The 12,411-nt window shown below is 42.6% G+C and overlaps 1 protein-coding gene across 3 annotated transcripts in view; it reads right to left on the bottom strand.

Annotated features, from left to right (window-relative positions):
* Positions 1 to 12,411, bottom strand: part of LOC144930753 (uncharacterized) — a 59,521-nt gene that overhangs the window by 12,421 nt on the left and 34,689 nt on the right. The window lies entirely within an intron of this gene.

The raw sequence follows: 12,411 nt of genomic DNA, 5'->3' as shown, positions 1-12,411 counted from the left end.
AGGCCTACTGCAGTACAAGTAATAAATAACAATAATAGCATGGTCTAGTGAATTGACCACAGAGCTGGGCCTCAGGTTCTAACTCTCCTGTGCCGTTAACTTTATGTGGATTTGGGGAAGTCACTCATGGCATTGCCTCCCCTGGAACCAGGACTGGGCTTTGAATCTGTGCGTGCATTTTGTTACCTGGAGATTGTGAATAATTCTGTAAATCCTGGTCCTGTAGTCACATTCACATGGGGTTAATGGGTGGGGAATTACTTTTGAAAATCATTATAATTCTGCTCAGTGTAGTGGTTCAGTGGTCATCCCTCTTAGTCAGGCTCAGAGGGAGGCCGCTCTGCCTCACCATGTCAGATAGCAAGCAGTCAATTAGCAGGCATTGGCTCTGGCCCTCAGGACGGACAGAGCAGCACACAGTCTATTGTCCAGTCTCTGGCTTGGGCAGACAGCAGTTGACAGTCTAGGGGCTCTGACCCTCTGGGTGGGGCAAAGCAACGAGCAATCTTTAGCTGCAGACTTCAGGCTGGATCAGACAGCAAACACACTCTGGGGCTTGGACCCTCTGGGTGGGATAGAGCAACAAGCCACAAAAAAGGCATAAGTCTTCCAGCCTAGGGTGACCAGACAAGACCCAGGGATGGGGTTGGCAGTAGGGGGGCCCAGGCCCACCTTATTCTACCGGGTCCCAGTCCAAGGCCCTAACAGTGGTGGGTGCTCAGGGTGCTCCCGCCACTGAGTCAGGGGGGGAAGCCATTGAAACATGTTGACTCGTTTCCCAGCAACATCACCGGACTAATGACTGGTTCCCTGGGCCACTTCCTACCCCACTTCCTTGGCGTGGCTCCATAGTTTTGGGGGCCTCAGACTTCTCAGAGTAAACGGTTGACGGAAGTCCCAGCAACTCCATTCTGCACTAGGTCTCCTCAAGGGCATGGCGCTGCACAGCTCGGTCCCTGGTCTGGAGTTCCACAGAGATGTCTGCCTCCTTCCCTGGCTCCAGCCCAACTGAGCTGGAGGGCCCGCCTCATAAACTTCCTGTCTGGCCCCTTGGCTTCTGTTGCAGTGGGCAGGACTGTCTTGGCTCCACCCACCAGGGCCTGTGGGGTGGTTCCTCCCCATCAAGATTGGAGGGAGGTCACTGTGCCTCTCTACACTTGGAAAATGTCTAGAGCAGGGGTTCTCACAACAATGTTTTTGGTGGCCTCAGAATGCGGCCACCATCTCTAGCTGGTGGCTGCTCTGACAATTTTTCCTAAAATACTTAAGTAACTTTAAGAAAAACAAATAAATATGCACATATCCATGTCCAAATCATTGTAATTTATTTCATCATCATCATCATGATGTTCCTATTAAGCCTCTGGCGTTTAGGGCAGTAACGAAGCTCCTCCACTCCTGTCTGTTTCTGGCAAGTCTTCCAGTGGTTCCCCAGCTGTGTGTCAGATTTTTCAGCTCGGCTTCCATAGCTCTTCGCCATGTTGTTTTCGGGCAGCCTCATTTTCGCTTGCCTTCAGGTGTCCATCTTGTTGCTACTCTGGTGATGGAAGCATCTTCTATCTATTTTCCACCTTTTTAAATGTGCTTCCCCTCTCATCTATTTTGGCAGTCATGCTTAGAAGATCTTTTCTGATGTGTTCGTATCTTTCACAGTGCAATTATCATCATAGTATCTGCACACTGACCATAGGTACTTGCCAGAAAACAGGCAAGCCCTGAGTGGCATGGGGTGGTGGTGGTTGTTTGTTGTTTTTTGGGGGGAGGGTAATGGATTTGGGAGTGGGTTGTATGATCAAGGAGCTTTTAAGCTTACATCACCTGACCCAGGAATAGCTATTATGCTCCGCTGCCATATATGTGCTCTTGGGGGAATCTTCTGTATGGAGAACATGAACAATGAGGGAACTGGGATTGTTTAGTCTGTGGAAGAGAAGAATGAGGGGGGATTTGATAGCTGCTTTCAACTACCTGAAAGGGGATTCCAAAGGGGATGGATCTAGACTGTTCTCAGTAATAGCAGATGACAAAACGAGGAGTAATGGTCTCAAGTTGCAGTGGGGGAGGTTTAGGTTGGATATTAGGAAATACTTTTTCACTAGAAGGGTGGTGAAACACTGGAATGGGTTACCTAGGGAGGTGGTGGAATCTCCTTCCTTAGAAGTTTTTAAGGTCAGGCTTGACAAAGCCCTGGCTGGGGTGATTTAGTTGGGGATTGGTCCTGCTTTGAGCAGGGGGTTGGGCTAGATGACCTGCTGAGGTCTCTTCCAACCCTAATATTCTATGATTCTATGAATGAGCAGTCACTGACCAGACTACAGATACACAGTAAGGATAACTTTGCAGTGTTCATCTGTGCCTGCTTTGGGAGCGTGAGCCAAACTATGTCCAGTAGACTTAACTTTCCAAACTAATTTTTTAGCTGGATTTTAAAAGGGCAAATTAATCAGACTCATGGTTTGGGTCTGACCAGCTTTTCATTTGCCAGCCAAGCCCACAAAGGCGATTTTCTCTGACTTAACTCACAAATTTCTGAAGGACACAAATGGCTTAATATCCGGAAAATTTAAATTAAACGTGGCAGCATCCCATAAGAAGAGAAAAGAAATTCTAGTATGCATGGAACATTCCTCCATCTTAGTCTGTGTCCAGCATCTGAATTAAAGACCTTTGTTTTGTGTACACTCAGCCATGCTCTCACTGAGGCATTTGTGTGTGTTATTTTTTGACAGTTGCCTCTAATTTGATAGATGTGATTAAAGGATTGATTTTAGGATTAGCCATCATTACTTCTCTGGCCTAAATGGAAATACAATACTCCTTAACTCTCTTTGTTAACCAAAAGGCTGTCAAAGTTGTAGCTAGTTTAGCCCTTTATTTCTGCTATCTGTCTTCAGCAACCTAAAAGGACATTTCTACTGGCCAGCCAGCTGCATAGACTGAGGAGCTTGGATATAACAATCCCACACATTTTCTGGACAGATGGAGATAATGTCAGTTTCTTGACATCTCCTTTTATCCCATTACTCCTCCGTTGTGTTGCATCTATTTTCTGTCTGTATGAATTACCTTGATAGCCTAGTTAATTCTGTGTACTATTTGCATTCACTTGGTTACAATTGTTGGAGCAATTATTTAAAAATAATAGTAAAATTAGGACATTTTTTTCAGCTTCTAGAATTCTTGATTAAGAGCATCTTTGCAGCTCCCACGTCATATTATTTCCATCAGGTTTCTCATCTCCATCAGTTGTTACTATTGTTTAAAAAAAAAGTTTGTTTTTTGCACAAGATTTTTTAAAAAAACCTCTAATATTTTCCATGCTGCATTTAAGAAAATAAAATTAATGCCCTGGGTGATTAGGGCCTGGTATTGCAACCTTTCCTCACTTATGCTCCAATTAGCAACATGTTTAAGCACGTGCTCAACTTTAAGCATGTTGTTGACCTGACTGAAGTCAATGGCACTCCTCACATGCTTAAAGTTAAATATGTACTTAAGTACTTTGCTAGACTGAGGCCTTGAGTCCTGATTCAAAAAGCATTTAAGCAAATGCATAAGTCCATTGCTTTTCAGCAGAATACTTAAAAACATTCTTAAAGTTAAGCATGTGCTTAAGTCCCTTTGACTTAAAACATATTTATCAATTAAATGGTCTCTGTTATATAAGAAAAGCCCTGCTGTTTTCTTGTATTCACCATCTAATCTAATTTTTATTCTTGTTGATGTGTTATCTCTAAATTAAAGTCATGGGTTGAGTGTGGTCTAGTGGCTAAAATACGGAACTATGAATCAGGATTCCTTGGTTCTGTTCCCTGCTCCACTACTGATGCTCTGGTTCACCTTGGGTATGTCACTTAACTACTCATCTGCAGTGATAGTACTTACTGTCCTTAGTAAAGCTCTTTGACATCCATGGACGAAACTTGTTGCTGTAGAAGTGCTAAGTATTGTTTTAGCATAAAAATGGATCCCTTCAAAGTTTGTTTGCTACGTGTATATTTGAAAGAATACTGTAGATGTTGTGATACTTACGATTAATTATTACAGAAAATTTAAAATTAAAAGGCTGAGGCAAAGCATCATAGAAGTTAGAGATGGAAAAGACCTATTGGGTGATCCATTCCATCCCGTCCTTAATTTGTAACAGGGCTTGACAGGGCTGAGCCCTGGCACCTCTAGGCTTGGCAGTTCGTAGCTCCGGCACCTCTGGGCTTGCTGCATCAGTTCTGAATGTAAAAAAATTGCTTGAGTCCTGGCACCTCTTTCATTACAAATGAAGCACTGAGTCCATCCATCTTTCAATATAGGTTCAAGATCTCTTAATTTCTGCTGAGGCCAACGACATACACACACTCTGTAGCCTATATGCCTCAATACAGCTGTGTATTAGCAGTTCTTACAATAAGAGCTGCTAGCAGAGATTTCCTTCAGTGTCCTTTGCACCTGCAATTTGCATCAGGGATCCATGTATAAACCTTTCTCATTATTGTAGCAGTCTGCCAATGAGCGGCTGAATGTTTGAAATTATCTTGTGTGTTCATAGGCCCAAGAAATAGCATGATTTTGGTCAACCTCTAACTTTCAGTAAGCACCATAGGATTCTACAGGCCAACTTCTCAGCTAGCATAAATTGGCAAAATGCCATTCAAGTCAATGGAGCTGCAGCCACTTAGAGCAGCCCTAGACACCAGAGATGGAAAGAATCTCCTGCTTTAACCCCTGGTAACAAAAGAACTTTAACCCACTGTAAGATAGCAATGCCTGCCGAAGTATCCCCATGGACTAGGCGGTATCGCTTCCATCTGACCCAAGCCAGTTCACTTTCATACAGACCCCTGACAGGGTCTGGAATTGGGAATTAATGAGACTGCAGAGTGTTTGTGGATGAGACACTGAGCGGAGAATCACCTGTGTGATGATGACACTGTAGCATGTGTAGATAAAGCCTTAGACTTAAGTATCTTACTAATAGTACAACCAGTTTAATGGCACCTGTGGCTTAGTGGATAGCACACTGGACTGAGACTCAGGAAACCTGGGTTCTATTCCATTGGCTAGCAGGGTTACCCTGGGCGAGTCGCATCTTCACTGTATGCCTCAGTTTCCCCGTATGTAAAGTGGAGATCATGATATGGCCCTTCTTTGTAAAGGGCTTGGAGATCTTCTGATACACGAGATATTGTTGCCTGTTTTCAGCCTGACAAGCTCGTCAGAGTTCAGGGCCCTGGGGATATACCAGTTCGAAGTAGAAATTGATTGTCTCAAAGAAAATACCAGATTCCATCTTGTTTATTTCCAAGGAATGTACAAACTCCTGTGTCTCCAAACGCAGAAGGAACCAAGAACAAAAGGAGCAGTTTCTTGGCTTACCAGCCCACAAGACTCTTTAGCCAATACCAGACCCAAAAACACTCTAGCTTTTTCCAGGGTCACGCTGTGCTCACAAGCTCCTGCTTGGTTTTCTTGCCCTCCCTTCCCCTCCCTGTGTTGTTGTGTGATCTCTCTTCCCACACCTGCCTACCCAAAACACTACCCAGCCAAAAGCTCCTGGGCAGGTTCACATATCCCTTTTGACTTAGACTGGGGTTTATGCTTACAGTTATGTTAACTGACAGGTGAGTGCATACCTATCAATCTCAACGAGATTTTAACTCAACCCATAACAAGGTTTCATCGAGCTCATAACAATATATTTAAGATCTAATTATTCCTGCTCCAGCTCAGCTTGGTTCTGGTCTGGGGCAATCGGTACTTGTCTGTTAACCCCTTTTTATGGGTTCTATCTCAGATATGTTTCAGTAAAGTAACTTTTTCTAACCACTTTTGTTACAACTGGAATATCTCATGTCATTCTGTTGAAGAGGTAATTTTCCTTTCTCTGAGTTACCTGCTGCTTGTTCCTCTAAGACACTTGCCTTTCAGATGCTCAATTGTGTTGTAAGTCCATAGGAGTCTTTGTTGTTATCAATTGGTAGGGTAGGGAGGATGGTTTTGTGGCTAAGGCACTGGACTGGGACTCAGGAGATCTGAGTTCAGTTTTCTGCTCAGTTACAGACTTCTTGTGTGACCTTGAGCAAGTCACTTAATCTCTCTCTGCCTCAGTTCCCCATGAGTACAGTGGAGATAATGGCCCTGCCCTACCTCCCAAGGAGGTTATGATGACGAAATACACTAATAATTAGAAGAGGCTTCGATACCATAGTAAAGGAGAACATGTGGCTACCTAGACAGATAGGATGAGGCCCTAAGTGCAGGGAACCCAAGTACAAGGCTAGACTTTTTTTAATATAAGCCATGCATTGTAAGAACTCTTTTAAGCAAACCCATGAACGGAAGCCAGAGCCCAGGACAGAGATTCTTATCACATTTTTCATTGTTTATGGCTTTTTAGGATTTTTTTTCCTACTCCCCATTGTTTGCAATGACTCTCAGGGAGCCTTAAAAATAAACCATATTTCCCCACCGGCTTTGTTCTTTTCCATTTTGGCAAGCCTTGATTTCCTGCCCTTCTAGAACAGCCTGAGACAAAAGCGGCCCTTTTTCTTTATTTACTTCCTCCCTGTTTGTGTTCAAACATCACCTCACCTGTGGGAACAGGGTTTAATAAGGAGCTGCTGCTGCAGTACTAGCAGAGGGCACAAAAGAGCACAACATTATTTTCATAGGGGCCTACATAAATTAACCTTTTGTTTTAGGATGTGTGTGTGTATGTGAGTGAATATATTAGTGAATGAGTGGTGGATTTTACCATGCACGGGTGACATTAATACTTAGATTCCTGAAAATGCTAGATAATGGTACAGAATAGCCTAGACGATTCTGGGGTACTGGATTGGAAGAAAAAGGATACCTCCACACAGCAATCAAAGACCCACAGCACCAAGTCTGAGCTCAGGCCAGCTGATTCTGGTTTGTGGGGCTCAGGCTGCAGGGCTAAACATCGCGGTGTAGACCCTGCAGCTCAGCCTACACCTGTATGTCTTCACTGCTATTTTCAGCCTCGCAGGCTGAGCCTCGTGAGCCCCAGTCAGCTGACCTGGGTGCTGGGGATAGATCTACACCGCCATTAAACACCCACAGCTGGCCCAGATCAGCTGACTTGGGCTCGTGGGGCTGTAAAATTACTGTGTAGATGTTCAGACTCTGGCTCTGAGGCCCCGTGAGGCAAGAAGATCCCAGACCCAGGCTCCAGCTTGAGCCTGTACGTCTATACCTCAGGTTTTAGCCCCACAGCGTAAGCCTCAGGAGCCTGAGTCAGCTGATCTGGGCCAGCCACGGCCCTGCCACAGATCTTTTATTCCAGCATAGACATCCCTTTGAGGCTCAGTGCTGTGGGTCTTTTATTGCTGCATAGATGTAGTCTAAGAGATCTGAGTTCTATTCCTGGCTCTGCCACTGACCAGCTGTGTGACCTTGAGCAAGTCAGCTCCCCTCTTTATGCGTCTGTTTCCCTCTCTGTACAATGGGGATAAACTATACTTACGCTTCATTTATAAACCCCTGAGATATCTGGGATGGAAAGTGCTATGTAAGAACTAAATATTTGCAATTATTCTGTAGATTTAATTACATCCCTTTCTAAATGAAACTTAAAATATACACAGTTGTTTTTAAACCAGATGACTTGTCAGTGAATTTCAGCAGCAAAACGCCTTGCGTCTGATTTAAGGCTTATTTTGATTTTGATACCTAAAGTTATTTAAAGTGACACTGACTAACAACTTAGAATGTGTAAATATTTAAGGAATATTAAAATCCATCCAGTTATCTGCGCAACCATGTCCACCTCTCTATCCATATTGGATGTGTGGGTTTCTACCTTGTTACGCATGGTGGCATTATATAAAGTTAGGATGTAAAACCATATGCATTGAAAAGGGAAGGGCATAGGCACAGACAGCTTTTTATACTGCCGGGCATTTCACACTGCAAGGAGGGATTAATTTTTAACTACCTGGCCCTTATTTATAACATCTTGGGTGAAACTGAATTCATCTGCCTACAGCCCGGCTAATCGTATGACGGGAGCCAGGTCTGGGAAGGTGAAATTCGCCCTACAGCCTATGACAGGGAGTGGGGCTGCAGCTGCTATTCTATCCTATGGTCACAGCCCCTGCTCACAGTCAGAGCCCCACATTCTTCCCAGCCTGCATGTGATGTTAAAGATTCAATATCCTGGATTCGATATCCACCCACCCCAATGTCACCATCTCAGAACCTGCCCCAAAGATCCCAGAGGGTAAAGAGTCCTCCCCAGAGACACGGGCACAGCTACTCCTCTCTGTCCCCACCTCTGGAGAGGTCAAATGTGGGTTATAAGTGGGAAGAGGACCTCCTGTGATTATCTCTAGCTACTCTGCATCCCAGGAAACTTTCCCAAGGTTCCCCTGAAGTTGTACACCAATTCAACTGTTCACAAGGAATCGCCTGCCTCTCATGTGACCTTATTCAGTTTAACACACACTTCTCCCTTTCCCATTCTGCCAGGACAGACTCTAACACTTTGGGGACCAGTGACCTTCAGGACCCTTCCCTCTGGAGAACTGACCCACAAAGCAAAGAATCATGAGTGCTGTTTAGCTCAATCTGTGCTTTGCTGCATGTCTGTAATTCAGAAGAAGTGGGAGGATTTGCTGAAGACAGAGAATGCCCCTTATGCATAAGAATCAAAGAGGGAGTGTAAAGACTTAGAACCTGAGGGAGCAGCAGGTGTTTGTGTATGATGGCAAACTTCAGGGCAAGTGATGCAAAGCCAGCCAAACATCCAGCAAGGCCAGTGATTAGCCCAGACTGAGGAACCCAACTTACTTTGACTGTGCTGTAATCTTCGTATATAACAAAAGCCGTCCTTGCCTTCGCTCCCATAAGCCACCTTGTGCTGCTGCTCAGTCCACTAATCAACCACTGGGTTTCTAACAACCTAATTATTCCTGCTACCTTCTTGCAATTTTGCTTTTATGAATTTAGTTTGAGTTTAGCTAGCTGGCCAGCTGAGCCTCTGTCCTGCTTGTTAAGCAGCCGCTCCTTTGCTTGTTAAAGAGCTGAGTATCTCGCAAATGCAATGATTAGTAAAATGATTGATACATATGGAACACCCAGTGAATGTTCTGCATGTGACTAATAGAAGCCAAGGCACGTATCATTTATGGCTCTGTGCAAGTGACATGGCTTTCCTTTTCTCCGGGATATTATCTTAAAGACTAATCTTTATAAAAAGCAAACACATTTTAGTGAGGGTGAAAAATATACTTTACACATTGGAATTTACCTGTCTGGATTAGATGCATGGAATTGGTTGCATTACACAGTCTTGGTCCTGATATGCTTATGGCACTGATATGGCACTTAGTTGCATTTTGACAAGCCAAGTTAATTACTGACACTCAACCTGACTGAAAGGTCATCTGCAAAATCTAACAAAAATTGGGTTGGGTCTCTTTTATGTGCCTCTTTATGGTCCATAAAGAAGGACCAGGGAAGACTTTTGTTTGTATGTTCTTTTTTTAACCTGGATTGATTTGAGTTTTCTTTCCTGCTTAGAACATAAGAATGGCCATTCTGGGTCAGACCAAAGGTCCATGTAGCCCAGTATCCTGTCTTCCGACAGTGGCCAGTGCCCCAGAGGGAATGAACAGAACCGGTAATCATCAAGTGATCCATCCCCTGTTGCCCATTCCCAGCTTCTGGCAAACAGAGAGGCTAGGGACACCATCCCTCCCCATCCTGGATAACAGCCACTGATGGACCTATCCTCCATTAATTTATCTAGTTCTTTTTTGAACCCTGTTATAGTCTTGGCCTTCACAACATCCTCTGGCAAAGAATTCCAGGTTAACTGTGTGTTGTGTGAAGAAATACTTCTAGGGCTGTCGATTAGTCGCAGTTAACTCACGCAATTAACTTAAAAAAATTAATTGCGATTAAAAAAATGAATCATGATTAATAGCACTGCTAAACAATAAAATACCAATTGAAACTTATTAAATATTTTGGATATTTTTCCACATTTTCAAATATCGATTTCTATTACAACACAGAATACAAAGGGTATAGTGCTCACTTTATATTATTATTTTTATTACAAATATTTGCACTGTAAAAATGAAAATCAAAAGAAATCGTATTTTTCAATTCACCGCTTACAAGTACTGTAGTGCCATCTCCTTACTGTGACAGTGTAACTTACAAATGTAGATTTTTTTCTTTTTTGGTTACATAACTGCACTCGAAACCAAAACACTGGAAAACTTTCAAGCCTACAAGTCCACTCAGTCCTCCTCCTTGTTCAGCCAATCGCTAAGACAAACAAGTTTGTTTACATTTACGGGAGATGCTACTCCCTGCTTCTTATTTACAGTGTCACTTGAAAATGAGAACAGGCGTTCGCATGGCACTTTTGTAGCCAGTGTTGCAAGGTATCTACATGCCAGATATGCTAAACATTCGTATACCCGTTCATGCTTTGGCCACCATTCCAGAGGACGTGCTTCCATGCTGATGATGCTTATTAAAAAAAAATAGTGCGTTAATTAAATTTGTGACTGAGCTCCTTGGGGGAGAACTGTATGTCTCCTGTTCTGTTTTACCCGCATTCTGCATATATTTCATGTTATAGCAGTCTCGGATGATGACTCAGCACATGTTTGTTTTCAGGACACTTTCACAGCAGATTTGACAAAACGCAAAGAAGGTACCAATGTGAGATTTCTAAGGATAGCTACAGCACTGGACTCAAGGTTGAAGAATCTGAAGTGCCTTCCAAAATCTGATCGGGAAGGGGTGTGGAGCATTCTTTAGAAGTCTTAAAAGAGCAGCACTCCAATGCAGAAACTACAGAATCCGAACCACCCAAAAAAAAGAAAATCAACCTTCTGCTGGTGGCGTCTGACTCAGATGATGAAAATGAACATGCATCTGTCCGCTCTACGTTGGATTGTTATTGAGCAAAACCTGTCATCAGCATGGATGCACATCCTCTGGAATGGTGGTTGAAGCATGAAGGGATATATGAATCTTAGCGCATCTATCACATAAATATCGTGTGATGCCAGCTACAACAATGCCATGCGAACGCCTGTTCTCACTTTCAGGTGATGTCGTAAAAAAGAAGCAGGCAGCATTATCTCCTGCAAATTGTAAGCAAGCTTGTTTGTCTGAGCAATTGGCTGAAGTAGGACTGAGTGGACTTGTAGGCGCTGAAGTTTGACATTGTTTTATTTTTGAATGCAGTTATTTTTTGTACATAATTCTACATTTGTAAGTTCAACTTGTATTAGACGAATTGAAAAATACTATTTCTTTTGTTTTTACTGTGAAAATATTTGCAATCAAAATAAAGTGAGCACTGTACACTTTGTAGTCTATGGTGTAATTGAAATCAATATATTTGAAAATGTAGAAAACATCCAAAAATATTTAAATAAATGATATTCTATTATTGTTTAAGAGCACGATTAATCACAATTAATTTTTCTAATCACTTGACAGCCTTAAATATTTCCTTTTGTTTGTTTTAAACCTGCTGCCTATTAATTTCAATTGGTGACCCCCTAGTTCTTGTGTTATGAAGAGTAAATAACACTTATTTCCTTTCTCCACACCAGTCATGATTTTATAGACCTCTATCATATCTCCCCTTAGTCGTCTCTTTTCCAAGCTGAAAAGTCCCAATCTTATTAATTTCTCCTCATATGGAAGCTGTTCCATGCCCCTGATTATTTTTGTTGCCCTTTTCTGTACCTTTTCCAGTTCCAATATATCTTTTTTGAGATGGGGTGACCACATCTGCACTCAGTATTCAAGATGTGGATGTACCATGGATTTATATAGAGGTAATATGATATTTTCTGTCTTATTATCTATCCCTTTCTTAATGATTCCCAACATTCTTGATTCTTTTATTAGAAATTCAGAGCTTGTTTACCCTGAAAGATTCTGTGGACCACCGGAAAACTGTTAGGATTATGACAGCTCAGAACTAAGGTGTGAAATCAGATTAATTGAGAGAGGAGGTAATTTTTAGTCAGGCTCTTTAGAGTTCTTGGGGTTTGATTGCTTCTTGTAAACTCCTGTTTAATGCAGTTGCCCAAACAACTCTTGAAACAAATATCTTTGCTAAAGAATCAACACTTTGCTCCCTTTGGCCAATGGAGCTTTTAATCCACATCTCTGAGCCCACCCCTACTCCCCTCCCAAGTTCTATGACAAAGGGAAGAATAGGCTTGACAGTCTTTATATTGCTAAGGTGAAAAGTATGGCGGGGGGAACCATTAAAGATGTCTCTCATTCCTTCATATGTGATAAAGTAACAATACATAAATAATGTAAATAAAATAGGGGGCATAACCCCCTTTTTTCTCCCCTTTTGCAGATTGCTAAAGGAGATAAACTGAATCATACAAATGTATGGCC

This window comes from Lepidochelys kempii, chromosome 7 (genome assembly GCF_965140285.1).
Source record: "Lepidochelys kempii isolate rLepKem1 chromosome 7, rLepKem1.hap1, whole genome shotgun sequence".
NCBI lineage: Eukaryota > Metazoa > Chordata > Testudines > Cheloniidae > Lepidochelys > Lepidochelys kempii.
This window is presented reverse-complemented; position numbering and strand designations above follow the sequence as displayed.